The sequence below is a fragment of the Cryptomeria japonica genome, unplaced genomic scaffold (genome assembly GCF_030272615.1).
Source record: "Cryptomeria japonica unplaced genomic scaffold, Sugi_1.0 HiC_scaffold_64, whole genome shotgun sequence".
Lineage (NCBI taxonomy): Eukaryota > Viridiplantae > Streptophyta > Pinopsida > Cupressales > Cupressaceae > Cryptomeria > Cryptomeria japonica.
In genome coordinates, this window is record NW_026728886.1 from 159,911 (window position 1) to 186,872 (window position 26,962).

The following is a 26,962-nucleotide window of genomic DNA, read 5'->3' on the forward strand; positions in this document are numbered from 1 at the left end:
GCGCACCTTCGCCAGGGTGGGCACCTTGGTGCGCACACCTTGGCTGGGCTGCGCACCAGGGCGGGCTCAAGATGGCACCAGCATTCCCTTTTTCTCACTATCTTTCAAAACGGAAATTTTAAAATCTCGTTTTGTTTTGCCTTTTATGGAAATTAGTGAAGGCATCGCATCAAAGGTGCGCACCTCGCTGCCCACCTTGGTGTGCTCCGAGGTGCCCACCACGGTGCGCTCCGAGGTGCCCACCACGGTGCGCAACGCCGGTGCGAACCCGGGAGCGCCCCGATGTGTGCTCCAAGGTGCGGCGTGCACGAAGCCGGACCCCGGTTTGCCCCGGGTGCGCACCTCGCGTGCACCTTGGTGCGCACACCTTGGCTGGGTTGCGCGGCCTGGTGGGCACCATGGTGCGCACCAAGGAGCGCTCCGAAGTGTGCTCCAAGGTGCGGCGTGCACGAAGTCCTAGCCCGGTTTGCCCCGGGTGCGCACCTTCGCCGCGGTGGGCACCATGGCGTGCACGAAGTCGGAGCCCGGTTTGCCCCGGGTGCGCACCTCGCGTGCACCTTCGCCGGGGTGGGCACCTCGGCTGGGTTGCGCGCCCTGGTGCGCACCAAGGAGCGCTCCGAAGTGTGCTCCAAGGTGCGGCGTGCACGAAGTCGGAGCCCGGTTTGCCCCGGGTGCGCACCTTCGCCGCGGTGGGCACCCTGGTGCGCACCATGGCGTGCACGAAGTCGGAGCCCGGTTTGCCCCGGGTGCGCACCTCGCGTGCACCTTCGGCGGGGTTGCGCGCCCTGGTGCGCACCAAGGAGCGCTCCGAAGTGTGCTCCAAGGTGCGGCGTGCACGAAGTCGGAGCCCGGTTTGCCCCGGGTGCGCACCTCGCGTGCACCTTCGGCGGGGTTGCGCGCCCTGGTGGGCACCATGGTGCGCACCAAGGAGCGCTCCGAAGTGTGCTCCAAGGTGCGGCGTGCACGAAGTCGGAGCCCGGTTTGCCCCGGGTGCGCACCTCGCGTGCACCTTCGCCGCGGTGGGCACCATGGCGTGCACGAAGTCGGAGCCCGGTTTGCCCCGGGTGCGCACCTCGCGTGCACCTTCGCCGGGGTGGGCACCTCGGCTGGGTTGCGCGCCCTGGTGCGCACCAAGGAGCGCTCCGAAGTGTGCTCCAAGGTGCGGCGTGCACGAAGTCGGAGCCCGGTTTGCCCCGGGTGCGCACCTCGCGTGCACCTTCGCCGCGGTGGGCACCATGGCGTGCACGAAGTCGGAGCCCGGTTTGCCCCGGGTGCGCACCCCGCGTGCACCTTCGCCGGGGTGGGCACCTCGGCTGGGTTGCGCGCCCTGGTGCGCACCAAGGAGCGCTCCGAAGTGTGCTCCAAGGTGCGGCGTGCACGAAGTCGGAGCCCGGTTTGCCCCGGGTGCGCACCTCGCGTGCACCTTCGCCGCGGTGGGCACCTTGGCTGGGTTGGGCACCATTGAGCGCTCCGAAGTGTGCTCCAAGGTGCGCACCATGGCCCTCCAAGGTGCGCAGCATGGCGTGCACGAAGTCGGAGCCCGGTTTGCCCCGGGTGCGCACCTCGCGTGCACCTTCGCCAGGGTGGGCACCTCGGTGCGCACACCTTCTCAATGTTTTCTTGCCTTTTCTGGAAATTGGTGAAGGCAGCGCATCAAAGGTGCGCACCTCGGTGTGCTCCGAGGTGCGAACCCGAGAGCGCTCCGAGGTGCCCACGAAGTCGAAAGTCGGGTTAATTGCATTGTTTTCCCCGGGTGCGCTCCGAGGTGCGCAACATCGGTGCGCACCAAGGAGGGCTCCGAAGTGTGCTCCAAGGTGCGCACGATTCGGAGCTCGGTTTGCCCGGGGTGCGCACACCTTGGCTGGGTTGCGCACCCTTTGTGCGCTCCAAGGTGCGCACGAAGTCGGAGCTCGGTTTGCCCCGGGTGCGCACCTTCGCCAGGGTGCGCACCTTGATGCGCACGCCTTGGCTGGGCTGCGCACCTTGGTGGGCGCCATGGTGCGCACCTTTCGTGCGCTCCAAGGTGCGCACGAAGTCGGAGCTCGGTTTGCCCCGGGTGCGCACCTTGGTGGGCGCCATGGTGCACTCCGAGGTGCCCAAGATTGGTGCGCACCAAGGAGCGCTCCGAAGTGCGCTCCAAGGTGCGCAGGTGCGCGCGAAGTCGAAAGTTGGGTTAATTGTCCGGTTTGCCTCGGGTGCGCACCTTGCGTGCACCTTCGCCAGGGTGGGCGCCTTGGTGCGCACACCTTGGCTGGGCTGCGCACCCGGGCGCGCACACCTTGGCACCCGCGTTTCCTTCATTTTAAATTTTTTTTTTTTACAATCTCTCAAGTGGGAAATTCTATAATCTCAACTTTTTTTGCCTTTTCAGGAAACTTTTGAATGGAGCGCATCATTGGTGCGCTCCGAAGTGTGCTCCAAGGTGCGCACCTCTGGTGTGCTCCAAAGCTCTCTCCAGCTGCGTGCACCTGCCCCGGCCGCGCACCCGGCCCCGCCCAGCTTCGCTCACCTGTCCCGGGCGTCTGGTGCGGAACCTTAGAGTAAGAAACATCACCGTGCACCTTGGCCAACGTGCGCGACTCGACCGAGCGCGCACTGGCCGAGGTGCACACCGATTTCACCTGGGTGCGCGCGCAGCACCTCGGGCGCACCGGGGTGCGCGCACAACGCCCGGGTTGCACCGTGGCCTGTGTGCTCGGGGCGCCTCGGGTGCGCGCTCGGTGTCGCCCCCGCGCGCGCGGTAGTGCGGGCAGCGCACCCCGGCCCGGCCCGGCCCCGACGAGAACGCAAACGGGCAAAAGGTTTATTCAAATAGCATTGCGACGCCCGGCGAAAAACTAAAAAAGGGTGCAACACCGGGACTTCCCGGGAGGTCACCCATCCCAGTACTACTCCGGCCCAAGCGCGCTTAACTGCGGAGTTCTGATGGGATCCGGTGCACTAACGCTGGTATGATCGCACCCGTTATGAGCTTGTCGCAGTGTGTACTTAGCAAACCGCGACCCACGTGCGAATCCACCCCGGCCACCCACCCCCGTCGAGGTGCACACCCTCCCTCGCGAAGTGCGCCCCGTTCGCCAAGTGTGAGCCCTGCCCGGGTGCGCGCACCTTGCTAGGGCGTCGGGTGTGCACCCGGCCCGGCCTACGTGCGTGCACCTGGACGGGGCGTCGTGTGCGTGCAGTGTCCCGTCTGCAACGCGGTGCCCACACACCACCTCGGGCGCAACGACCTGCGCTCACATGTGGGCCGAGTGCACCTTGGTGCATGTTCGGGGCGCCTCGGGTGCACGCTCGATCTTGCCCCGGTGCACCAAGGCGCTCGGTTTGCCCCGGGTGCGCACTTGGTGCAAGGTGGGCACCCAAAATAGGGATCAAGCACCAAAACACAAGTTTCGGGATGCAAAATGGGACCCAAGGACCACAAATGCGTTCCAAGACCCATGATGGGTCCACGAGAACAAAAATGTGTTCCGAGACTTAATAAACAAATATTGGGTTTTAGGAGAAGAAACATGCTCTGATGCCCAAAACGAGAATCGACCCCGAAAAGGCCACAGGCCAAAAGTGGGATGCGAGACAAAAAAAAATGAGACCCGAGGACCAAAATTGGGTTCCCAGGTCGAAGACAGGGCAACCGGACAAGAAACGACCTCTAAGGCTCGAAATGAGTCCCGACGACTAAAACTTGACAAGAAGCACCCATCAGGCACCCAACTCGACACCCATGGGATGCCGACCCACCCGGGCTTCCACCTAGCACACCTTGGCACCCACCCACCCTCGCACCCAACCTCGCACCCAACTTAGCACCTTTGAACCCACATTGGCACTCACCCTGACCCTGGCACCTTGGAACCCACATTGGCACTCACCTTGACCCTGGCACCCACCTTTGCACTCACCTTGGGACCCACCCTGGCTCCCACCTCGGCACCCACCCAGACACCCACCTTGGTTCCTTGGCACCCACCTTGGATCCTTGGCACCCACCCCGACACCCACCTTGGCACGCAACTTGGCTACTTGCCACCCACCTTGGCTCCTTGACGCCCACCCCGACAACCACCCCGTGACCTACCCTGGCTAGGGTTGGTGCACACCCACCCTGGTGCCCACCTTGGCACCCACCCCATGACCCACCTTGGCACGCACCTTAGTACCCACCCCGTTACCCACCCTAGGACCCACCCCGTGACCCACCTTGGCCAGGGTGGGTGCCTTGGTGCGCACAACTTGCCTGGGCTGCACACCAGGGCGGGCTCAAGATGGCACCCGCGTTCCGTTTTTTTCACTATCTTTCAAAACGGAAATTTTAAAATCTCGTTTTTTTTTTTTTTTTGCCTTTTCTGGAAATTAGTGAAGGCAGCGCATCAAAGGTGCGCAATGCTGGTGCGAACCCGGGAGCGCTCCGATGTGTGCTCCAAGGTGCGGCGTGCACGAAGTCCGAGCCCGGCTTGCCCCGGGTGCGCACCTCGCGTGCACCTTCGCCGGGGTGAGCACCTTGGCTGGGTTGCGCGCCCTGGTGCGCACCAAGGAGCGCTCTGAAGTGTGCTCCAAGGTGCGGCGTGCACGAAGTCGGAGCTCGGTTTGCCCCGGGTGTGCACCTCGGGTGCGCACCTCGCGTGCACCTTCGCTGCGGTGGGCACCTTGGCTGGGTTGCGCGCCTTGGTGGGCACCATGCAGTGCACGAAGTCGGAGCCCGGTTTGCCCCGGGCGCGCACCTCCGCCAGGGTGGGCACCTTGGTGCGCACAACTTGCCTGGGCTGCGCACCAGGAAGGGCTCAAGATGGCACCCGCGTTCCGTTTTTTTCACTATCTTTCAGAACGGAAATTTTAAAATATCGTTTTTTTTTGCCTTTTCTGGAAATTAGTGAAGGCAGCGCATCAAAGGTGCGCAACGCTGGTGCGAACCTGGGAGCGCTCCGATGTGTGCTCCAAGGTGCGGCGTGCACGAAGTCGGAGCCCGGTTTGCCCCGGGTGCGCCCTGGTGGGCACCATGGTGCGCACCAAGGAGCGCTCCGAAGTGTGCTCCAAGGTGCGGCCTGCACGAAGTCGGAGCCCGGTTTGCCCCGGGCGTGCACCGCGGGTGGGCACCTTGGTGCGCATGCCTTGCCTGGGCTGCGCACCAGGGCGGGCTCAAGATGGCACCCGCGTTCCGTTTTTTTCACTATCTTTCAAAACGGAAATTTTAAAATCTCATTTTTTTTTGCCTTTTCTGGAAATTAGTGAAGGCAGCGCATCAAAGGTGCGCACCTCGCTGCCCACCACGGTGCGCAACGCCGGTGGGCACCCGGGAGTGCTTCGAAGTGTGCTCCAAGGTGCTGCGTGCACGTTGTCGGAGCCCGGTTTGCCCCGGGTGCGCACCTCGCGTGCACCTTCGTCGGGGTGGGCACCTTGGCTGGGTTTGCCCCGGCTGCGCTCCGAAGCGGGGTTATTGGAGCGCCGCCTCTTTTTTTGTCGGAGCGTTTGGTGGGGTTTCTCGCATTGGCTCTTCCCAGGCCCGGTTGCCACCCTGGCGCGCACGAAGTCGGAAGTAGGGTTAATTGCCCGGGTGCGCACCTTTGCCAGGGTGGGCACCTTACCTGGGCTGTGCACCAGGGCGGGCTCAAGATGGCACCCGCGTTCCGTTTTTTTCACTATCTTTCAAAACGGAAATTTTAAAATCTCCTCTTTTTTTTGCCTTTTCTGGAAATTAGTGAAGGCAGCGCATCAAAGGTGCGCACCTCGCTGCCCACCTTGGTGTGCTCTGAGGTGCGCACCCGGGAGCGCTACGAAGTGTGCTCCAAGGTGCGGCGTGCACGTTGTCGGAGCCCGGTTTGCCCCGGGTGCGCACCTCGCCTGCACCTTGGCCGGGGTGGGCACCCTGGCTGGGTTTGCCCAGGGTGCGCTCCGAAGCGGGGTTACTGGAGCGCCCCCTCTTTTTTTGTCAGAGCGTTTGGTGGGGTTTCTCGCATTGGCTCTTCCCAGGCCCGGTTGTTGGGTGCGCTCCCACCCTGGCGCGCGCGAAGTTGGAAGTTGGGTTAATTGCCCGGGCGCGCACCTTCGCCAGGGTGGGCACCTTGGTGCGCACACCTTGGCTGGGCTGCGCACCAGGGCGGGCTCAAGATGGCACCAGCATTCCCTTTTTCTCACTATCTTTCAAAACGGAAATTTTAAAATCTCGTTTTGTTTTGCCTTTTATGGAAATTAGTGAAGGCATCGCATCAAAGGTGCGCACCTCGCTGCCCACCTTGGTGTGCTCCGAGGTGCCCACCACGGTGCGCTCCGAGGTGCCCACCACGGTGCGCAACGCCGGTGCGAACCCGGGAGCGCCCCGATGTGTGCTCCAAGGTGCGGCGTGCACGAAGCCGGACCCCGGTTTGCCCCGGGTGCGCACCTCGCGTGCACCTTGGTGCGCACACCTTGGCTGGGTTGCGCGGCCTGGTGGGCACCATGGTGCGCACCAAGGAGCGCTCCGAAGTGTGCTCCAAGGTGCGGCGTGCACGAAGTCCTAGCCCGGTTTGCCCCGGGTGCGCACCTTCGCCGCGGTGGGCACCATGGCGTGCACGAAGTCGGAGCCCGGTTTGCCCCGGGTGCGCACCTCGCGTGCACCTTCGCCGGGGTGGGCACCTCGGCTGGGTTGCGCGCCCTGGTGCGCACCAAGGAGCGCTCCGAAGTGTGCTCCAAGGTGCGGCGTGCACGAAGTCGGAGCCCGGTTTGCCCCGGGTGCGCACCTTCGCCGCGGTGGGCACCCTGGTGCGCACCATGGCGTGCACGAAGTCGGAGCCCGGTTTGCCCCGGGTGCGCACCTCGCGTGCACCTTCGGCGGGGTTGCGCGCCCTGGTGCGCACCAAGGAGCGCTCCGAAGTGTGCTCCAAGGTGCGGCGTGCACGAAGTCGGAGCCCGGTTTGCCCCGGGTGCGCACCTCGCGTGCACCTTCGGCGGGGTTGCGCGCCCTGGTGGGCACCATGGTGCGCACCAAGGAGCGCTCCGAAGTGTGCTCCAAGGTGCGGCGTGCACGAAGTCGGAGCCCGGTTTGCCCCGGGTGCGCACCTCGCGTGCACCTTCGCCGCGGTGGGCACCATGGCGTGCACGAAGTCGGAGCCCGGTTTGCCCCGGGTGCGCACCTCGCGTGCACCTTCGCCGGGGTGGGCACCTCGGCTGGGTTGCGCGCCCTGGTGCGCACCAAGGAGCGCTCCGAAGTGTGCTCCAAGGTGCGGCGTGCACGAAGTCGGAGCCCGGTTTGCCCCGGGTGCGCACCTCGCGTGCACCTTCGCCGCGGTGGGCACCATGGCGTGCACGAAGTCGGAGCCCGGTTTGCCCCGGGTGCGCACCCCGCGTGCACCTTCGCCGGGGTGGGCACCTCGGCTGGGTTGCGCGCCCTGGTGCGCACCAAGGAGCGCTCCGAAGTGTGCTCCAAGGTGCGGCGTGCACGAAGTCGGAGCCCGGTTTGCCCCGGGTGCGCACCTCGCGTGCACCTTCGCCGCGGTGGGCACCTTGGCTGGGTTGGGCACCATTGAGCGCTCCGAAGTGTGCTCCAAGGTGCGCACCATGGCCCTCCAAGGTGCGCAGCATGGCGTGCACGAAGTCGGAGCCCGGTTTGCCCCGGGTGCGCACCTCGCGTGCACCTTCGCCAGGGTGGGCACCTCGGTGCGCACACCTTCTCAATGTTTTCTTGCCTTTTCTGGAAATTGGTGAAGGCAGCGCATCAAAGGTGCGCACCTCGGTGTGCTCCGAGGTGCGAACCCGAGAGCGCTCCGAGGTGCCCACGAAGTCGAAAGTCGGGTTAATTGCATTGTTTTCCCCGGGTGCGCTCCGAGGTGCGCAACATCGGTGCGCACCAAGGAGGGCTCCGAAGTGTGCTCCAAGGTGCGCACGATTCGGAGCTCGGTTTGCCCGGGGTGCGCACACCTTGGCTGGGTTGCGCACCCTTTGTGCGCTCCAAGGTGCGCACGAAGTCGGAGCTCGGTTTGCCCCGGGTGCGCACCTTCGCCAGGGTGCGCACCTTGATGCGCACGCCTTGGCTGGGCTGCGCACCTTGGTGGGCGCCATGGTGCGCACCTTTCGTGCGCTCCAAGGTGCGCACGAAGTCGGAGCTCGGTTTGCCCCGGGTGCGCACCTTGGTGGGCGCCATGGTGCACTCCGAGGTGCCCAAGATTGGTGCGCACCAAGGAGCGCTCCGAAGTGCGCTCCAAGGTGCGCAGGTGCGCGCGAAGTCGAAAGTTGGGTTAATTGTCCGGTTTGCCTCGGGTGCGCACCTTGCGTGCACCTTCGCCAGGGTGGGCGCCTTGGTGCGCACACCTTGGCTGGGCTGCGCACCCGGGCGCGCACACCTTGGCACCCGCGTTTCCTTCATTTTAAATTTTTTTTTTTTACAATCTCTCAAGTGGGAAATTCTATAATCTCAACTTTTTTTGCCTTTTCAGGAAACTTTTGAATGGAGCGCATCATTGGTGCGCTCCGAAGTGTGCTCCAAGGTGCGCACCTCTGGTGTGCTCCAAAGCTCTCTCCAGCTGCGTGCACCTGCCCCGGCCGCGCACCCGGCCCCGCCCAGCTTCGCTCACCTGTCCCGGGCGTCTGGTGCGGAACCTTAGAGTAAGAAACATCACCGTGCACCTTGGCCAACGTGCGCGACTCGACCGAGCGCGCACTGGCCGAGGTGCACACCGATTTCACCTGGGTGCGCGCGCAGCACCTCGGGCGCACCGGGGTGCGCGCACAACGCCCGGGTTGCACCGTGGCCTGTGTGCTCGGGGCGCCTCGGGTGCGCGCTCGGTGTCGCCCCCGCGCGCGCGGTAGTGCGGGCAGCGCACCCCGGCCCGGCCCGGCCCCGACGAGAACGCAAACGGGCAAAAGGTTTATTCAAATAGCATTGCGACGCCCGGCGAAAAACTAAAAAAGGGTGCAACACCGGGACTTCCCGGGAGGTCACCCATCCCAGTACTACTCCGGCCCAAGCGCGCTTAACTGCGGAGTTCTGATGGGATCCGGTGCACTAACGCTGGTATGATCGCACCCGTTATGAGCTTGTCGCAGTGTGTACTTAGCAAACCGCGACCCACGTGCGAATCCACCCCGGCCACCCACCCCCGTCGAGGTGCACACCCTCCCTCGCGAAGTGCGCCCCGTTCGCCAAGTGTGAGCCCTGCCCGGGTGCGCGCACCTTGCTAGGGCGTCGGGTGTGCACCCGGCCCGGCCTACGTGCGTGCACCTGGACGGGGCGTCGTGTGCGTGCAGTGTCCCGTCTGCAACGCGGTGCCCACACACCACCTCGGGCGCAACGACCTGCGCTCACATGTGGGCCGAGTGCACCTTGGTGCATGTTCGGGGCGCCTCGGGTGCACGCTCGATCTTGCCCCGGTGCACCAAGGCGCTCGGTTTGCCCCGGGTGCGCACTTGGTGCAAGGTGGGCACCCAAAATAGGGATCAAGCACCAAAACACAAGTTTCGGGATGCAAAATGGGACCCAAGGACCACAAATGCGTTCCAAGACCCATGATGGGTCCACGAGAACAAAAATGTGTTCCGAGACTTAATAAACAAATATTGGGTTTTAGGAGAAGAAACATGCTCTGATGCCCAAAACGAGAATCGACCCCGAAAAGGCCACAGGCCAAAAGTGGGATGCGAGACAAAAAAAAATGGGACCCGAGGACCAAAATTGGGTTCCCAGGTCGAAGACAGGGCAACCGGACAAGAAACGACCTCTAAGGCTCGAAATGAGTCCCGACGACTAAAACTTGACAAGAAGCACCCATCAGGCACCCAACTCGACACCCATGGGATGCCGACCCACCCGGGCTTCCACCTAGCACACCTTGGCACCCACCCACCCTCGCACCCAACCTCGCACCCAACTTAGCACCTTTGAACCCACATTGGCACTCACCCTGACCCTGGCACCTTGGAACCCACATTGGCACTCACCTTGACCCTGGCACCCACCTTTGCACTCACCTTGGGACCCACCCTGGCTCCCACCTCGGCACCCACCCAGACACCCACCTTGGTTCCTTGGCACCCACCTTGGATCCTTGGCACCCACCCCGACACCCACCTTGGCACGCAACTTGGCTACTTGCCACCCACCTTGGCTCCTTGACGCCCACCCCGACAACCACCCCGTGACCTACCCTGGCTAGGGTTGGTGCACACCCACCCTGGTGCCCACCTTGGCACCCACCCCATGACCCACCTTGGCACGCACCTTAGTACCCACCCCGTTACCCACCCTAGGACCCACCCCGTGACCCACCTTGGCCAGGGTGGGTGCCTTGGTGCGCACAACTTGCCTGGGCTGCACACCAGGGCGGGCTCAAGATGGCACCCGCGTTCCGTTTTTTTCACTATCTTTCAAAACGGAAATTTTAAAATCTCGTTTTTTTTTTTTTTTTGCCTTTTCTGGAAATTAGTGAAGGCAGCGCATCAAAGGTGCGCAATGCTGGTGCGAACCCGGGAGCGCTCCGATGTGTGCTCCAAGGTGCGGCGTGCACGAAGTCCGAGCCCGGCTTGCCCCGGGTGCGCACCTCGCGTGCACCTTCGCCGGGGTGAGCACCTTGGCTGGGTTGCGCGCCCTGGTGCGCACCAAGGAGCGCTCTGAAGTGTGCTCCAAGGTGCGGCGTGCACGAAGTCGGAGCTCGGTTTGCCCCGGGTGTGCACCTCGGGTGCGCACCTCGCGTGCACCTTCGCTGCGGTGGGCACCTTGGCTGGGTTGCGCGCCTTGGTGGGCACCATGCAGTGCACGAAGTCGGAGCCCGGTTTGCCCCGGGCGCGCACCTCCGCCAGGGTGGGCACCTTGGTGCGCACAACTTGCCTGGGCTGCGCACCAGGAAGGGCTCAAGATGGCACCCGCGTTCCGTTTTTTTCACTATCTTTCAGAACGGAAATTTTAAAATATCGTTTTTTTTTGCCTTTTCTGGAAATTAGTGAAGGCAGCGCATCAAAGGTGCGCAACGCTGGTGCGAACCTGGGAGCGCTCCGATGTGTGCTCCAAGGTGCGGCGTGCACGAAGTCGGAGCCCGGTTTGCCCCGGGTGCGCCCTGGTGGGCACCATGGTGCGCACCAAGGAGCGCTCCGAAGTGTGCTCCAAGGTGCGGCCTGCACGAAGTCGGAGCCCGGTTTGCCCCGGGCGTGCACCGCGGGTGGGCACCTTGGTGCGCATGCCTTGCCTGGGCTGCGCACCAGGGCGGGCTCAAGATGGCACCCGCGTTCCGTTTTTTTCACTATCTTTCAAAACGGAAATTTTAAAATCTCATTTTTTTTTGCCTTTTCTGGAAATTAGTGAAGGCAGCGCATCAAAGGTGCGCACCTCGCTGCCCACCACGGTGCGCAACGCCGGTGGGCACCCGGGAGTGCTTCGAAGTGTGCTCCAAGGTGCTGCGTGCACGTTGTCGGAGCCCGGTTTGCCCCGGGTGCGCACCTCGCGTGCACCTTCGTCGGGGTGGGCACCTTGGCTGGGTTTGCCCCGGCTGCGCTCCGAAGCGGGGTTATTGGAGCGCCGCCTCTTTTTTTGTCGGAGCGTTTGGTGGGGTTTCTCGCATTGGCTCTTCCCAGGCCCGGTTGCCACCCTGGCGCGCACGAAGTCGGAAGTAGGGTTAATTGCCCGGGTGCGCACCTTTGCCAGGGTGGGCACCTTACCTGGGCTGTGCACCAGGGCGGGCTCAAGATGGCACCCGCGTTCCGTTTTTTTCACTATCTTTCAAAACGGAAATTTTAAAATCTCCTCTTTTTTTTGCCTTTTCTGGAAATTAGTGAAGGCAGCGCATCAAAGGTGCGCACCTCGCTGCCCACCTTGGTGTGCTCTGAGGTGCGCACCCGGGAGCGCTACGAAGTGTGCTCCAAGGTGCGGCGTGCACGTTGTCGGAGCCCGGTTTGCCCCGGGTGCGCACCTCGCCTGCACCTTGGCCGGGGTGGGCACCCTGGCTGGGTTTGCCCAGGGTGCGCTCCGAAGCGGGGTTACTGGAGCGCCCCCTCTTTTTTTGTCAGAGCGTTTGGTGGGGTTTCTCGCATTGGCTCTTCCCAGGCCCGGTTGTTGGGTGCGCTCCCACCCTGGCGCGCGCGAAGTTGGAAGTTGGGTTAATTGCCCGGGCGCGCACCTTCGCCAGGGTGGGCACCTTGGTGCGCACACCTTGGCTGGGCTGCGCACCAGGGCGGGCTCAAGATGGCACCAGCATTCCCTTTTTCTCACTATCTTTCAAAACGGAAATTTTAAAATCTCGTTTTGTTTTGCCTTTTATGGAAATTAGTGAAGGCATCGCATCAAAGGTGCGCACCTCGCTGCCCACCTTGGTGTGCTCCGAGGTGCCCACCACGGTGCGCTCCGAGGTGCCCACCACGGTGCGCAACGCCGGTGCGAACCCGGGAGCGCCCCGATGTGTGCTCCAAGGTGCGGCGTGCACGAAGCCGGACCCCGGTTTGCCCCGGGTGCGCACCTCGCGTGCACCTTGGTGCGCACACCTTGGCTGGGTTGCGCGGCCTGGTGGGCACCATGGTGCGCACCAAGGAGCGCTCCGAAGTGTGCTCCAAGGTGCGGCGTGCACGAAGTCCTAGCCCGGTTTGCCCCGGGTGCGCACCTTCGCCGCGGTGGGCACCATGGCGTGCACGAAGTCGGAGCCCGGTTTGCCCCGGGTGCGCACCTCGCGTGCACCTTCGCCGGGGTGGGCACCTCGGCTGGGTTGCGCGCCCTGGTGCGCACCAAGGAGCGCTCCGAAGTGTGCTCCAAGGTGCGGCGTGCACGAAGTCGGAGCCCGGTTTGCCCCGGGTGCGCACCTTCGCCGCGGTGGGCACCCTGGTGCGCACCATGGCGTGCACGAAGTCGGAGCCCGGTTTGCCCCGGGTGCGCACCTCGCGTGCACCTTCGGCGGGGTTGCGCGCCCTGGTGCGCACCAAGGAGCGCTCCGAAGTGTGCTCCAAGGTGCGGCGTGCACGAAGTCGGAGCCCGGTTTGCCCCGGGTGCGCACCTCGCGTGCACCTTCGGCGGGGTTGCGCGCCCTGGTGGGCACCATGGTGCGCACCAAGGAGCGCTCCGAAGTGTGCTCCAAGGTGCGGCGTGCACGAAGTCGGAGCCCGGTTTGCCCCGGGTGCGCACCTCGCGTGCACCTTCGCCGCGGTGGGCACCATGGCGTGCACGAAGTCGGAGCCCGGTTTGCCCCGGGTGCGCACCTCGCGTGCACCTTCGCCGGGGTGGGCACCTCGGCTGGGTTGCGCGCCCTGGTGCGCACCAAGGAGCGCTCCGAAGTGTGCTCCAAGGTGCGGCGTGCACGAAGTCGGAGCCCGGTTTGCCCCGGGTGCGCACCTCGCGTGCACCTTCGCCGCGGTGGGCACCATGGCGTGCACGAAGTCGGAGCCCGGTTTGCCCCGGGTGCGCACCCCGCGTGCACCTTCGCCGGGGTGGGCACCTCGGCTGGGTTGCGCGCCCTGGTGCGCACCAAGGAGCGCTCCGAAGTGTGCTCCAAGGTGCGGCGTGCACGAAGTCGGAGCCCGGTTTGCCCCGGGTGCGCACCTCGCGTGCACCTTCGCCGCGGTGGGCACCTTGGCTGGGTTGGGCACCATTGAGCGCTCCGAAGTGTGCTCCAAGGTGCGCACCATGGCCCTCCAAGGTGCGCAGCATGGCGTGCACGAAGTCGGAGCCCGGTTTGCCCCGGGTGCGCACCTCGCGTGCACCTTCGCCAGGGTGGGCACCTCGGTGCGCACACCTTCTCAATGTTTTCTTGCCTTTTCTGGAAATTGGTGAAGGCAGCGCATCAAAGGTGCGCACCTCGGTGTGCTCCGAGGTGCGAACCCGAGAGCGCTCCGAGGTGCCCACGAAGTCGAAAGTCGGGTTAATTGCATTGTTTTCCCCGGGTGCGCTCCGAGGTGCGCAACATCGGTGCGCACCAAGGAGGGCTCCGAAGTGTGCTCCAAGGTGCGCACGATTCGGAGCTCGGTTTGCCCGGGGTGCGCACACCTTGGCTGGGTTGCGCACCCTTTGTGCGCTCCAAGGTGCGCACGAAGTCGGAGCTCGGTTTGCCCCGGGTGCGCACCTTCGCCAGGGTGCGCACCTTGATGCGCACGCCTTGGCTGGGCTGCGCACCTTGGTGGGCGCCATGGTGCGCACCTTTCGTGCGCTCCAAGGTGCGCACGAAGTCGGAGCTCGGTTTGCCCCGGGTGCGCACCTTGGTGGGCGCCATGGTGCACTCCGAGGTGCCCAAGATTGGTGCGCACCAAGGAGCGCTCCGAAGTGCGCTCCAAGGTGCGCAGGTGCGCGCGAAGTCGAAAGTTGGGTTAATTGTCCGGTTTGCCTCGGGTGCGCACCTTGCGTGCACCTTCGCCAGGGTGGGCGCCTTGGTGCGCACACCTTGGCTGGGCTGCGCACCCGGGCGCGCACACCTTGGCACCCGCGTTTCCTTCATTTTAAATTTTTTTTTTTTACAATCTCTCAAGTGGGAAATTCTATAATCTCAACTTTTTTTGCCTTTTCAGGAAACTTTTGAATGGAGCGCATCATTGGTGCGCTCCGAAGTGTGCTCCAAGGTGCGCACCTCTGGTGTGCTCCAAAGCTCTCTCCAGCTGCGTGCACCTGCCCCGGCCGCGCACCCGGCCCCGCCCAGCTTCGCTCACCTGTCCCGGGCGTCTGGTGCGGAACCTTAGAGTAAGAAACATCACCGTGCACCTTGGCCAACGTGCGCGACTCGACCGAGCGCGCACTGGCCGAGGTGCACACCGATTTCACCTGGGTGCGCGCGCAGCACCTCGGGCGCACCGGGGTGCGCGCACAACGCCCGGGTTGCACCGTGGCCTGTGTGCTCGGGGCGCCTCGGGTGCGCGCTCGGTGTCGCCCCCGCGCGCGCGGTAGTGCGGGCAGCGCACCCCGGCCCGGCCCGGCCCCGACGAGAACGCAAACGGGCAAAAGGTTTATTCAAATAGCATTGCGACGCCCGGCGAAAAACTAAAAAAGGGTGCAACACCGGGACTTCCCGGGAGGTCACCCATCCCAGTACTACTCCGGCCCAAGCGCGCTTAACTGCGGAGTTCTGATGGGATCCGGTGCACTAACGCTGGTATGATCGCACCCGTTATGAGCTTGTCGCAGTGTGTACTTAGCAAACCGCGACCCACGTGCGAATCCACCCCGGCCACCCACCCCCGTCGAGGTGCACACCCTCCCTCGCGAAGTGCGCCCCGTTCGCCAAGTGTGAGCCCTGCCCGGGTGCGCGCACCTTGCTAGGGCGTCGGGTGTGCACCCGGCCCGGCCTACGTGCGTGCACCTGGACGGGGCGTCGTGTGCGTGCAGTGTCCCGTCTGCAACGCGGTGCCCACACACCACCTCGGGCGCAACGACCTGCGCTCACATGTGGGCCGAGTGCACCTTGGTGCATGTTCGGGGCGCCTCGGGTGCACGCTCGATCTTGCCCCGGTGCACCAAGGCGCTCGGTTTGCCCCGGGTGCGCACTTGGTGCAAGGTGGGCACCCAAAATAGGGATCAAGCACCAAAACACAAGTTTCGGGATGCAAAATGGGACCCAAGGACCACAAATGCGTTCCAAGACCCATGATGGGTCCACGAGAACAAAAATGTGTTCCGAGACTTAATAAACAAATATTGGGTTTTAGGAGAAGAAACATGCTCTGATGCCCAAAACGAGAATCGACCCCGAAAAGGCCACAGGCCAAAAGTGGGATGCGAGACAAAAAAAAATGGGACCCGAGGACCAAAATTGGGTTCCCAGGTCGAAGACAGGGCAACCGGACAAGAAACGACCTCTAAGGCTCGAAATGAGTCCCGACGACTAAAACTTGACAAGAAGCACCCATCAGGCACCCAACTCGACACCCATGGGATGCCGACCCACCCGGGCTTCCACCTAGCACACCTTGGCACCCACCCACCCTCGCACCCAACCTCGCACCCAACTTAGCACCTTTGAACCCACATTGGCACTCACCCTGACCCTGGCACCTTGGAACCCACATTGGCACTCACCTTGACCCTGGCACCCACCTTTGCACTCACCTTGGGACCCACCCTGGCTCCCACCTCGGCACCCACCCAGACACCCACCTTGGTTCCTTGGCACCCACCTTGGATCCTTGGCACCCACCCCGACACCCACCTTGGCACGCAACTTGGCTACTTGCCACCCACCTTGGCTCCTTGACGCCCACCCCGACAACCACCCCGTGACCTACCCTGGCTAGGGTTGGTGCACACCCACCCTGGTGCCCACCTTGGCACCCACCCCATGACCCACCTTGGCACGCACCTTAGTACCCACCCCGTTACCCACCCTAGGACCCACCCCGTGACCCACCTTGGCCAGGGTGGGTGCCTTGGTGCGCACAACTTGCCTGGGCTGCACACCAGGGCGGGCTCAAGATGGCACCCGCGTTCCGTTTTTTTCACTATCTTTCAAAACGGAAATTTTAAAATCTCGTTTTTTTTTTTTTTTTGCCTTTTCTGGAAATTAGTGAAGGCAGCGCATCAAAGGTGCGCAATGCTGGTGCGAACCCGGGAGCGCTCCGATGTGTGCTCCAAGGTGCGGCGTGCACGAAGTCCGAGCCCGGCTTGCCCCGGGTGCGCACCTCGCGTGCACCTTCGCCGGGGTGAGCACCTTGGCTGGGTTGCGCGCCCTGGTGCGCACCAAGGAGCGCTCTGAAGTGTGCTCCAAGGTGCGGCGTGCACGAAGTCGGAGCTCGGTTTGCCCCGGGTGTGCACCTCGGGTGCGCACCTCGCGTGCACCTTCGCTGCGGTGGGCACCTTGGCTGGGTTGCGCGCCTTGGTGGGCACCATGCAGTGCACGAAGTCGGAGCCCGGTTTGCCCCGGGCGCGCACCTCCGCCAGGGTGGGCACCTTGGTGCGCACAACTTGCCTGGGCTGCGCACCAGGAAGGGCTCAAGATGGCACCCGCGTTCCGTTTTTTTCACTATCTTTCAGAACGGAAATTTTAAAATATCGTTTTTTTTTGCCTTTTCTGGAAATTAGTGAAGGCAGCGCATCAAAGGTGCGCAACGCTGGTGCGAACCTGGGAGCGCTCCGATGTGTGCTCCAAGGTGCGGCGTGCACGAAGTCGGAGCCCGGTTTGCCCCGGGTGCGCCCTGGTGGGCACCATGGTGCGCACCAAGGAGCGCTCCGAAGTGTGCTCCAAGGTGCGGCCTGCACGAAGTCGGAGCCCGGTTTGCCCCGGGTGTGCACCGCGGGTGGGCACCTTGGTGCGCATGCCTTGCCTGGGCTGCGCACCAGGGCGGGCTCAAGATGGCACCCGCGTTCCGTTTTTTTCACTATCTTTCAAAACGGAAATTTTAAAATCTCATTTTTTTTTGCCTTTTCTGGAAATTAGTGAAGGCAGCGCATCAAAGGTGCGCACCTCGCTGCCCACCACGGTGCGCAACGCCGGTGGGCACCCGGGAGTGCTTCGAAGTGTGCTCCAAGGTGCTGCGTGCACGTTGTCGGAGCCCGGTTTGCCCCGGGTGCGCACCTCGCGTGCACCTTCGTCGGGGTGGGCACCTTGGCTGGGTTTGCCCCGGCTGCGCTCCGAAGCGGGGTTATTGGAGCGCCGCCTCTTTTTTTGTCGGAGCGTTTGGTGGGGTTTCTCGCATTGGCTCTTCCCAGGCCCGGTTGCCACCCTGGCGCGCACGAAGTCGGAAGTAGGGTTAATTGCCCGGGTGCGCACCTTTGCCAGGGTGGGCACCTTACCTGGGCTGTGCACCAGGGCGGGCTCAAGATGGCACCCGCGTTCCGTTTTTTTCACTATCTTTCAAAACGGAAATTTTAAAATCTCCTCTTTTTTTTGCCTTTTCTGGAAATTAGTGAAGGCAGCGCATCAAAGGTGCGCACCTCGCTGCCCACCTTGGTGTGCTCTGAGGTGCGCACCCGGGAGCGCTACGAAGTGTGCTCCAAGGTGCGGCGTGCACGTTGTCGGAGCCCGGTTTGCCCCGGGTGCGCACCTCGCCTGCACCTTGGCCGGGGTGGGCACCCTGGCTGGGTTTGCCCAGGGTGCGCTCCGAAGCGGGGTTACTGGAGCGCCCCCTCTTTTTTTGTCAGAGCGTTTGGTGGGGTTTCTCGCATTGGCTCTTCCCAGGCCCGGTTGTTGGGTGCGCTCCCACCCTGGCGCGCGCGAAGTTGGAAGTTGGGTTAATTGCCCGGGCGCGCACCTTCGCCAGGGTGGGCACCTTGGTGCGCACACCTTGGCTGGGCTGCGCACCAGGGCGGGCTCAAGATGGCACCAGCATTCCCTTTTTCTCACTATCTTTCAAAACGGAAATTTTAAAATCTCGTTTTTTTTTGCCTTTTATGGAAATTAGTGAAGGCATCGCATCAAAGGTGCGCACCTCGCTGCCCACCTTGGTGTGCTCCGAGGTGCCCACCACGGTGCGCTCCGAGGTGCCCACCACGGTGCGCAACGCCGGTGCGAACCCGGGAGCGCCCCGATGTGTGCTCCAAGGTGCGGCGTGCACGAAGCCGGACCCCGGTTTGCCCCGGGTGCGCACCTCGCGTGCACCTTGGTGCGCACACCTTGGCTGGGTTGCGCGGCCTGGTGGGCACCATGGTGCGCACCAAGGAGCGCTCCGAAGTGTGCTCCAAGGTGCGGCGTGCACGAAGTCCTAGCCCGGTTTGCCCCGGGTGCGCACCTTCGCCGCGGTGGGCACCATGGCGTGCACGAAGTCGGAGCCCGGTTTGCCCCGGGTGCGCACCTCGCGTGCACCTTCGCCGGGGTGGGCACCTCGGCTGGGTTGCGCGCCCTGGTGCGCACCAAGGAGCGCTCCGAAGTGTGCTCCAAGGTGCGGCGTGCACGAAGTCGGAGCCCGGTTTGCCCCGGGTGCGCACCTTCGCCGCGGTGGGCACCCTGGTGCGCACCATGGCGTGCACGAAGTCGGAGCCCGGTTTGCCCCGGGTGCGCACCTCGCGTGCACCTTCGGCGGGGTTGCGCGCCCTGGTGCGCACCAAGGAGCGCTCCGAAGTGTGCTCCAAGGTGCGGCGTGCACGAAGTCGGAGCCCGGTTTGCCCCGGGTGCGCACCTCGCGTGCACCTTCGGCGGGGTTGCGCGCCCTGGTGGGCACCATGGTGCGCACCAAGGAGCGCTCCGAAGTGTGCTCCAAGGTGCGGCGTGCACGAAGTCGGAGCCCGGTTTGCCCCGGGTGCGCACCTCGCGTGCACCTTCGCCGCGGTGGGCACCATGGCGTGCACGAAGTCGGAGCCCGGTTTGCCCCGGGTGCGCACCTCGCGTGCACCTTCGCCGGGGTGGGCACCTCGGCTGGGTTGCGCGCCCTGGTGCGCACCAAGGAGCGCTCCGAAGTGTGCTCCAAGGTGCGGCGTGCACGAAGTCGGAGCCCGGTTTGCCCCGGGTGCGCACCTCGCGTGCACCTTGGCGCGGTGGGCACCATGGCGTGCACGAAGTCGGAGCCCGGTTTGCCCCGGGTGCGCACCCCGCGTGCACCTTCGCCGGGGTGGGCACCTCGGCTGGGTTGCGCGCCCTGGTGCGCACCAAGGAGCGCTCCGAAGTGTGCTCCAAGGTGCGGCGTGCACGAAGTCGGAGCCCGGTTTGCCCCGGGTGCGCACCTCGCGTGCACCTTCGCCGCGGTGGGCACCTTGGCTGGGTTGGGCACCATTGAGCGCTCCGAAGTGTGCTCCAAGGTGCGCACCATGGCCCTCCAAGGTGCGCAGCATGGCGTGCACGAAGTCGGAGCCCGGTTTGCCCCGGGTGCGCACCTCGCGTGCACCTTCGCCAGGGTGGGCACCTCGGTGCGCACACCTTCTCAATGTTTTCTTGCCTTTTCTGGAAATTGGTGAAGGCAGCGCATCAAAGGTGCGCACCTCGGTGTGCTCCGAGGTGCGAACCCGAGAGCGCTCCGAGGTGCCCACGAAGTCGAAAGTCGGGTTAATTGCATTGTTTTCCCCGGGTGCGCTCCGAGGTGCGCAACATCGGTGCGCACCAAGGAGGGCTCCGAAGTGTGCTCCAAGGTGCGCACGATTCGGAGCTCGGTTTGCCCGGGGTGCGCACACCTTGGCTGGGTTGCGCACCCTTTGTGCGCTCCAAGGTGCGCACGAAGTCGGAGCTCGGTTTGCCCCGGGTGCGCACCTTGATGCGCACGCCTTGGCTGGGCTGCGCACCTTGGTGGGCGCCATGGTGCGCACCTTTCGTGCGCTCCAAGGTGCGCACGAAGTCGGAGCTCGGTTTGCCCCGGGTGCGCACCTTGGTGGGCGCCATGGTGCACTCCGAGGTGCCCAAGATTGGTGCGCACCAAGGAGCGCTCCGAAGTGCGCTCCAAGGTGCGCAGGTGCGCGCGAAGTCGAAAGTTGGGTTAATTGTCCGGTTTGCCTCGGGTGCGCACCTTGCGTGCACCTTCGCCAGGGTGGGCGCCTTGGTGCGCACACCTTGGCTGGGCTGCGCACCCGGGCGCGCACACCTTGGCACCCGCGTTTCCTTCATTTTAAATTTTTTTTTTTTACAATCTCTCAAGTGGGAAATTCTATAATCTCAACTTTTTTTGCCTTTTCAGGAAACTTTTGAATGGAGCGCATCATTGGTGCGCTCCGAAGTGTGCTCCAAGGTGCGCACCTCTGGTGTGCTCCAAAGCTCTCTCCAGCTGCGTGCACCTGCCCCGGCCGCGCACCCGGCCCCGCCCAGCTTCGCTCACCTGTCCCGGGCGTCTGGTGCGGAACCTTAGAGTAAGAAACATCACCGTGCACCTTGGCCAACGTGCGCGACTCGACCGAGCGCGCACTGGCCGAGGTGCACACCGATTTCACCTGGGTGCGCGCGCAGCACCTCGGGCGCACCGGGGTGCGCGCACAACGCCCGGGTTGCACCGTGGCCTGTGTGCTCGGGGCGCCTCGGGTGCGCGCTCGGTGTCGCCCCCGCGCGCGCGGTAGTGCGGGCAGCGCACCCCGGCCCGGCCCGGCCCCGACGAGAACGCAAACGGGCAAAAGGTTTATTCAAATAGCATTGCGACGCCCGGCGAAAAACTAAAAAAGGGTGCAACACCGGGACTTCCCGGGAGGTCACCCATCCCAGTACTACTCCGGCCCAAGCGCGCTTAACTGCGGAGTTCTGATGGGATCCGGTGCACTAACGCTGGTATGATCGCACCCGTTATGAGCTTGTCGCAGTGTGTACTTAGCAAACCGCGACCCACGTGCGAATCCACCCCGGCCACCCACCCCCGTCGAGGTGCACACCCTCCCTCGCGAAGTGCGCCCCGTTCGCCAAGTGTGAGCCCTGCCCGGGTGCGCGCACCTTGCTAGGGCGTCGGGTGTGCACCCGGCCCGGCCTACGTGCGTGCACCTGGACGGGGCGTCGTGTGCGTGCAGTGTCCCGTCTGCAACGCGGTGCCCACACACCACCTCGGGCGCAACGACCTGCGCTCACATGTGGGCCGAGTGCACCTTGGTGCATGTTCGGGGCGCCTCGGGTGCACGCTCGATCTTGCCCCGGTGCACCAAGGCGCTCGGTTTGCCCCGGGTGCGCACTTGGTGCAAGGTGGGCACCCAAAATAGGGATCAAGCACCAAAACACAAGTTTCGGGATGCAAAATGGGACCCAAGGACCACAAATGCGTTCCAAGACCCATGATGGGTCCACGAGAACAAAAATGTGTTCCGAGACTTAATAAACAAATATTGGGTTTTAGGAGAAGAAACATGCTCTGATGCCCAAAACGAGAATCGACCCCGAAAAGGCCACAGGCCAAAAGTGGGATGCGAGACAAAAAAAAATGGGACCCGAGGACCAAAATTGGGTTCCCAGGTCGAAGACAGGGCAACCGGACAAGAAACGACCTCTAAGGCTCGAAATGAGTCCCGACGACTAAAACTTGACAAGAAGCACCCATCAGGCACCCAACTCGACACCCATGGGATGCCGACCCACCCGGGCTTCCACCTAGCACACCTTGGCACCCACCCACCCTCGCACCCAACCTCGCACCCAACTTAGCACCTTTGAACCCACATTGGCACTCACCCTGACCCTGGCACCTTGGAACCCACATTGGCACTCACCTTGACCCTGGCACCCACCTTTGCACTCACCTTGGGACCCACCCTGGCTCCCACCTCGGCACCCACCCAGACACCCACCTTGGTTCCTTGGCACCCACCTTGGATCCTTGGCACCCACCCCGACACCCACCTTGGCACGCAACTTGGCTACTTGCCACCCACCTTGGCTCCTTGACGCCCACCCCGACAACCACCCCGTGACCTACCCTGGCTAGGGTTGGTGCACACCCACCCTGGTGCCCACCTTGGCACCCACCCCATGACCCACCTTGGCACGCACCTTAGTACCCACCCCGTTACCCACCCTAGGACCCACCCCGTGACCCACCTTGGCCAGGGTGGGTGCCTTGGTGCGCACAACTTGCCTGGGCTGCACACCAGGGCGGGCTCAAGATGGCACCCGCGTTCCGTTTTTTTCACTATCTTTCAAAACGGAAATTTTAAAATCTCGTTTTTTTTTTTTTTTTTGCCTTTTCTGGAAATTAGTGAAGGCAGCGCATCAAAGGTGCGCAATGCTGGTGCGAACCCGGGAGCGCTCCGATGTGTGCTCCAAGGTGCGGCGTGCACGAAGTCCGAGCCCGGCTTGCCCCGGGTGCGCACCTCGCGTGCACCTTCGCCGGGGTGAGCACCTTGGCTGGGTTGCGCGCCCTGGTGCGCACCAAGGAGCGCTCTGAAGTGTGCTCCAAGGTGCGGCGTGCACGAAGTCGGAGCTCGGTTTGCCCCGGGTGTGCACCTCGGGTGCGCACCTCGCGTGCACCTTCGCTGCGGTGGGCACCTTGGCTGGGTTGCGCGCCTTGGTGGGCACCATGCAGTGCACGAAGTCGGAGCCCGGTTTGCCCCGGGCGCGCACCTCCGCCAGGGTGGGCACCTTGGTGCGCACAACTTGCCTGGGCTGCGCACCAGGAAGGGCTCAAGATGGCACCCGCGTTCCGTTTTTTTCACTATCTTTCAGAACGGAAATTTTAAAATATCGTTTTTTTTTGCCTTTTCTGGAAATTAGTGAAGGCAGCGCATCAAAGGTGCGCAACGCTGGTGCGAACCTGGGAGCGCTCCGATGTGTGCTCCAAGGTGCGGCGTGCACGAAGTCGGAGCCCGGTTTGCCCCGGGTGCGCCCTGGTGGGCACCATGGTGCGCACCAAGGAGCGCTCCGAAGTGTGCTCCAAGGTGCGGCCTGCACGAAGTCGGAGCCCGGTTTGCCCCGGGTGTGCACCGCGGGTGGGCACCTTGGTGCGCATGCCTTGCCTGGGCTGCGCACCAGGGCGGGCTCAAGATGGCACCCGCGTTCCGTTTTTTTCACTATCTTTCAAAACGGAAATTTTAAAATCTCATTTTTTTTTGCCTTTTCTGGAAATTAGTGAAGGCAGCGCATCAAAGGTGCGCACCTCGCTGCCCACCACGGTGCGCAACGCCGGTGGGCACCCGGGAGTGCTTCGAAGTGTGCTCCAAGGTGCTGCGTGCACGTTGTCGGAGCCCGGTTTGCCCCGGGTGCGCACCTCGCGTGCACCTTCGTCGGGGTGGGCACCTTGGCTGGGTTTGCCCCGGCTGCGCTCCGAAGCGGGGTTATTGGAGCGCCGCCTCTTTTTTTGTCGGAGCGTTTGGTGGGGTTTCTCGCATTGGCTCTTCCCAGGCCCGGTTGCCACCCTGGCGCGCACGAAGTCGGAAGTAGGGTTAATTGCCCGGGTGCGCACCTTTGCCAGGGTGGGCACCTTACCTGGGCTGTGCACCAGGGCGGGCTCAAGATGGCACCCGCGTTCCGTTTTTTTCACTATCTTTCAAAACGGAAATTTTAAAATCTCCTCTTTTTTTTGCCTTTTCTGGAAATTAGTGAAGGCAGCGCATCAAAGGTGCGCACCTCGCTGCCCACCTTGGTGTGCTCTGAGGTGCGCACCCGGGAGCGCTACGAAGTGTGCTCCAAGGTGCGGCGTGCACGTTGTCGGAGCCCGGTTTGCCCCGGGTGCGCACCTCGCCTGCACCTTGGCCGGGGTGGGCACCCTGGCTGGGTTTGCCCAGGGTGCGCTCCGAAGCGGGGTTACTGGAGCGCCCCCTCTTTTTTTGTCAGAGCGTTTGGTGGGGTTTCTCGCATTGGCTCTTCCCAGGCCCGGTTGTTGGGTGCGCTCCCACCCTGGCGCGCGCGAAGTTGGAAGTTGGGTTAATTGCCCGGGCGCGCACCTTCGCCAGGGTGGGCACCTTGGTGCGCACACCTTGGCTGGGCTGCGCACCAGGGCGGGCTCAAGATGGCACCAGCATTCCCTTTTTCTCACTATCTTTCAAAACGGAAATTTTAAAATCTCGTTTTTTTTTGCCTTTTATGGAAATTAGTGAAGGCATCGCATCAAAGGTGCGCACCTCGCTGCCCACCTTGGTGTGCTCCGAGGTGCCCACCACGGTGCGCTCCGAGGTGCCCACCACGGTGCGCAATGCCGGTGCGAACCCGGGAGCGCCCCGATGTGTGCTCCAAGGTGCGGCGTGCACGAAGCCGGACCCCGGTTTGCCCCGGGTGCGCACCTCGCGTGCACCTTGGTGCGCACACCTTGGCTGGGTTGCGCGGCCTGGTGGGCACCATGGTGCGCACCAAGGAGCGCTCCGAAGTGTGCTCCAAGGTGCGGCGTGCACGAAGTCCTAGCCCGGTTTGCCCCGGGTGCGCACCTTCGCCGCGGTGGGCACCATGGCGTGCACGAAGTCGGAGCCCGGTTTGCCCCGGGTGCGCACCTCGCGTGCACCTTCGCCGGGGTGGGCACCTCGGCTGGGTTGCGCGCCCTGGTGCGCACCAAGGAGCGCTCCGAAGTGTGCTCCAAGGTGCGGCGTGCACGAAGTCGGAGCCCGGTTTGCCCCGGGTGCGCACCTTCGCCGCGGTGGGCACCCTGGTGCGCACCATGGCGTGCACGAAGTCGGAGCCCGGTTTGCCCCGGGTGCGCACCTCGCGTGCACCTTCGGCGGGGTTGCGCGCCCTGGTGCGCACCAAGGAGCGCTCCGAAGTGTGCTCCAAGGTGCGGCGTGCACGAAGTCGGAGCCCGGTTTGCCCCGGGTGCGCACCTCGCGTGCACCTTCGGCGGGGTTGCGCGCCCTGGTGGGCACCATGGTGCGCACCAAGGAGCGCTCCGAAGTGTGCTCCAAGGTGCGGCGTGCACGAAGTCGGAGCCCGGTTTGCCCCGGGTGCGCACCTCGCGTGCACCTTCGCCGCGGTGGGCACCATGGCGTGCACGAAGTCGGAGCCCGGTTTGCCCCGGGTGCGCACCTCGCGTGCACCTTCGCCGGGGTGGGCACCTCGGCTGGGTTGCGCGCCCTGGTGCGCACCAAGGAGCGCTCCGAAGTGTGCTCCAAGGTGCGGCGTGCACGAAGTCGGAGCCCGGTTTGCCCCGGGTGCGCACCTCGCGTGCACCTTCGCCGCGGTGGGCACCATGGCGTGCACGAAGTCGGAGCCCGGTTTGCCCCGGGTGCGCACCCCGCGTGCACCTTCGCCGGGGTGGGCACCTCGGCTGGGTTGCGCGCCCTGGTGCGCACCAAGGAGCGCTCCGAAGTGTGCTCCAAGGTGCGGCGTGCACGAAGTCGGAGCCCGGTTTGCCCCGGGTGCGCACCTCGCGTGCACCTTCGCCGCGGTGGGCACCTTGGCTGGGTTGGGCACCATTGAGCGCTCCGAAGTGTGCTCCAAGGTGCGCACCATGGCCCTCCAAGGTGCGCAGCATGGCGTGCACGAAGTCGGAGCCCGGTTTGCCCCGGGTGCGCACCTCGCGTGCACCTTCGCCAGGGTGGGCACCTCGGTGCGCACACCTTCTCAATGTTTTCTTGCCTTTTCTGGAAATTGGTGAAGGCAGCGCATCAAAGGTGCGCACCTCGGTGTGCTCCGAGGTGCGAACCCGAGAGCGCTCCGAGGTGCCCACGAAGTCGAAAGTCGGGTTAATTGCATTGTTTTCCCCGGGTGCGCTCCGAGGTGCGCAACATCGGTGCGCACCAAGGAGGGCTCCGAAGTGTGCTCCAAGGTGCGCACGATTCGGAGCTCGGTTTGCCCGGGGTGCGCACACCTTGGCTGGGTTGCGCACCCTTTGTGCGCTCCAAGGTGCGCACGAAGTCGGAGCTCGGTTTGCCCCGGGTGCGCACCTTCGCCAGGGTGCGCACCTTGATGCGCACGCCTTGGCTGGGCTGCGCACCTTGGTGGGCGCCATGGTGCGCACCTTTCGTGCGCTCCAAGGTGCGCACGAAGTCGGAGCTCGGTTTGCCCCGGGTGCGCACCTTGGTGGGCGCCATGGTGCACTCCGAGGTGCCCAAGATTGGTGCGCACCAAGGAGCGCTCCGAAGTGCGCTCCAAGGTGCGCAGGTGCGCGCGAAGTCGAAAGTTGGGTTAATTGTCCGGTTTGCCTCGGGTGCGCACCTTGCGTGCACCTTCGCCAGGGTGGGCGCCTTGGTGCGCACACCTTGGCTGGGCTGCGCACCCGGGCGCGCACACCTTGGCACCCGCGTTTCCTTCATTTTAAATTTTTTTTTTTTACAATCTCTCAAGTGGGAAATTCTATAATCTCAACTTTTTTTGCCTTTTCAGGAAACTTTTGAATGGAGCGCATCATTGGTGCGCTCCGAAGTGTGCTCCAAGGTGCGCACCTCTGGTGTGCTCCAAAGCTCTCTCCAGCTGCGTGCACCTGCCCCGGCCGCGCACCCGGCCCCGCCCAGCTTCGCTCACCTGTCCCGGGCGTCTGGTGCGGAACCTTAGAGTAAGAAACATCACCGTGCACCTTGGCCAACGTGCGCGACTCGACCGAGCGCGCACTGGCCGAGGTGCACACCGATTTCACCTGGGTGCGCGCGCAGCACCTCGGGCGCACCGGGGTGCGCGCACAACGCCCGGGTTGCACCGTGGCCTGTGTGCTCGGGGCGCCTCGGGTGCGCGCTCGGTGTCGCCCCCGCGCGCGCGGTAGTGCGGGCAGCGCACCCCGGCCCGGCCCGGCCCCGACGAGAACGCAAACGGGCAAAAGGTTTATTCAAATAGCATTGCGACGCCCGGCGAAAAACTAAAAA

At 63.9% G+C, this 26,962-nt stretch overlaps 4 non-coding genes across 4 annotated transcripts; all 4 read right to left on the reverse strand.

Annotated features, from left to right (window-relative positions):
* Positions 1-2,844: 2,844 nt before the first annotated feature.
* LOC131863492 (5S ribosomal RNA) lies at positions 2,845-2,963 on the reverse strand. The gene has a single exon (XR_009362393.1). It is a non-coding gene; the product is annotated as a 5S ribosomal RNA (ribosomal RNA).
* A 5,915-nt stretch (positions 2,964-8,878) lies between these two features.
* On the reverse strand, positions 8,879-8,997 carry LOC131863493 (5S ribosomal RNA). Its single transcript, XR_009362394.1, has one exon. It is a non-coding gene; the product is annotated as a 5S ribosomal RNA (ribosomal RNA).
* Positions 8,998-14,912: 5,915 nt separating this feature from the next.
* LOC131863494 (5S ribosomal RNA) lies at positions 14,913-15,031 on the reverse strand. Its single transcript, XR_009362395.1, has one exon. It is a non-coding gene; the product is annotated as a 5S ribosomal RNA (ribosomal RNA).
* A 5,896-nt stretch (positions 15,032-20,927) lies between these two features.
* Positions 20,928-21,046, reverse strand: LOC131863495 (5S ribosomal RNA). Its single transcript, XR_009362396.1, has one exon. It is a non-coding gene; the product is annotated as a 5S ribosomal RNA (ribosomal RNA).
* Between the last annotated feature and the right edge of the window lie 5,916 nt (positions 21,047-26,962).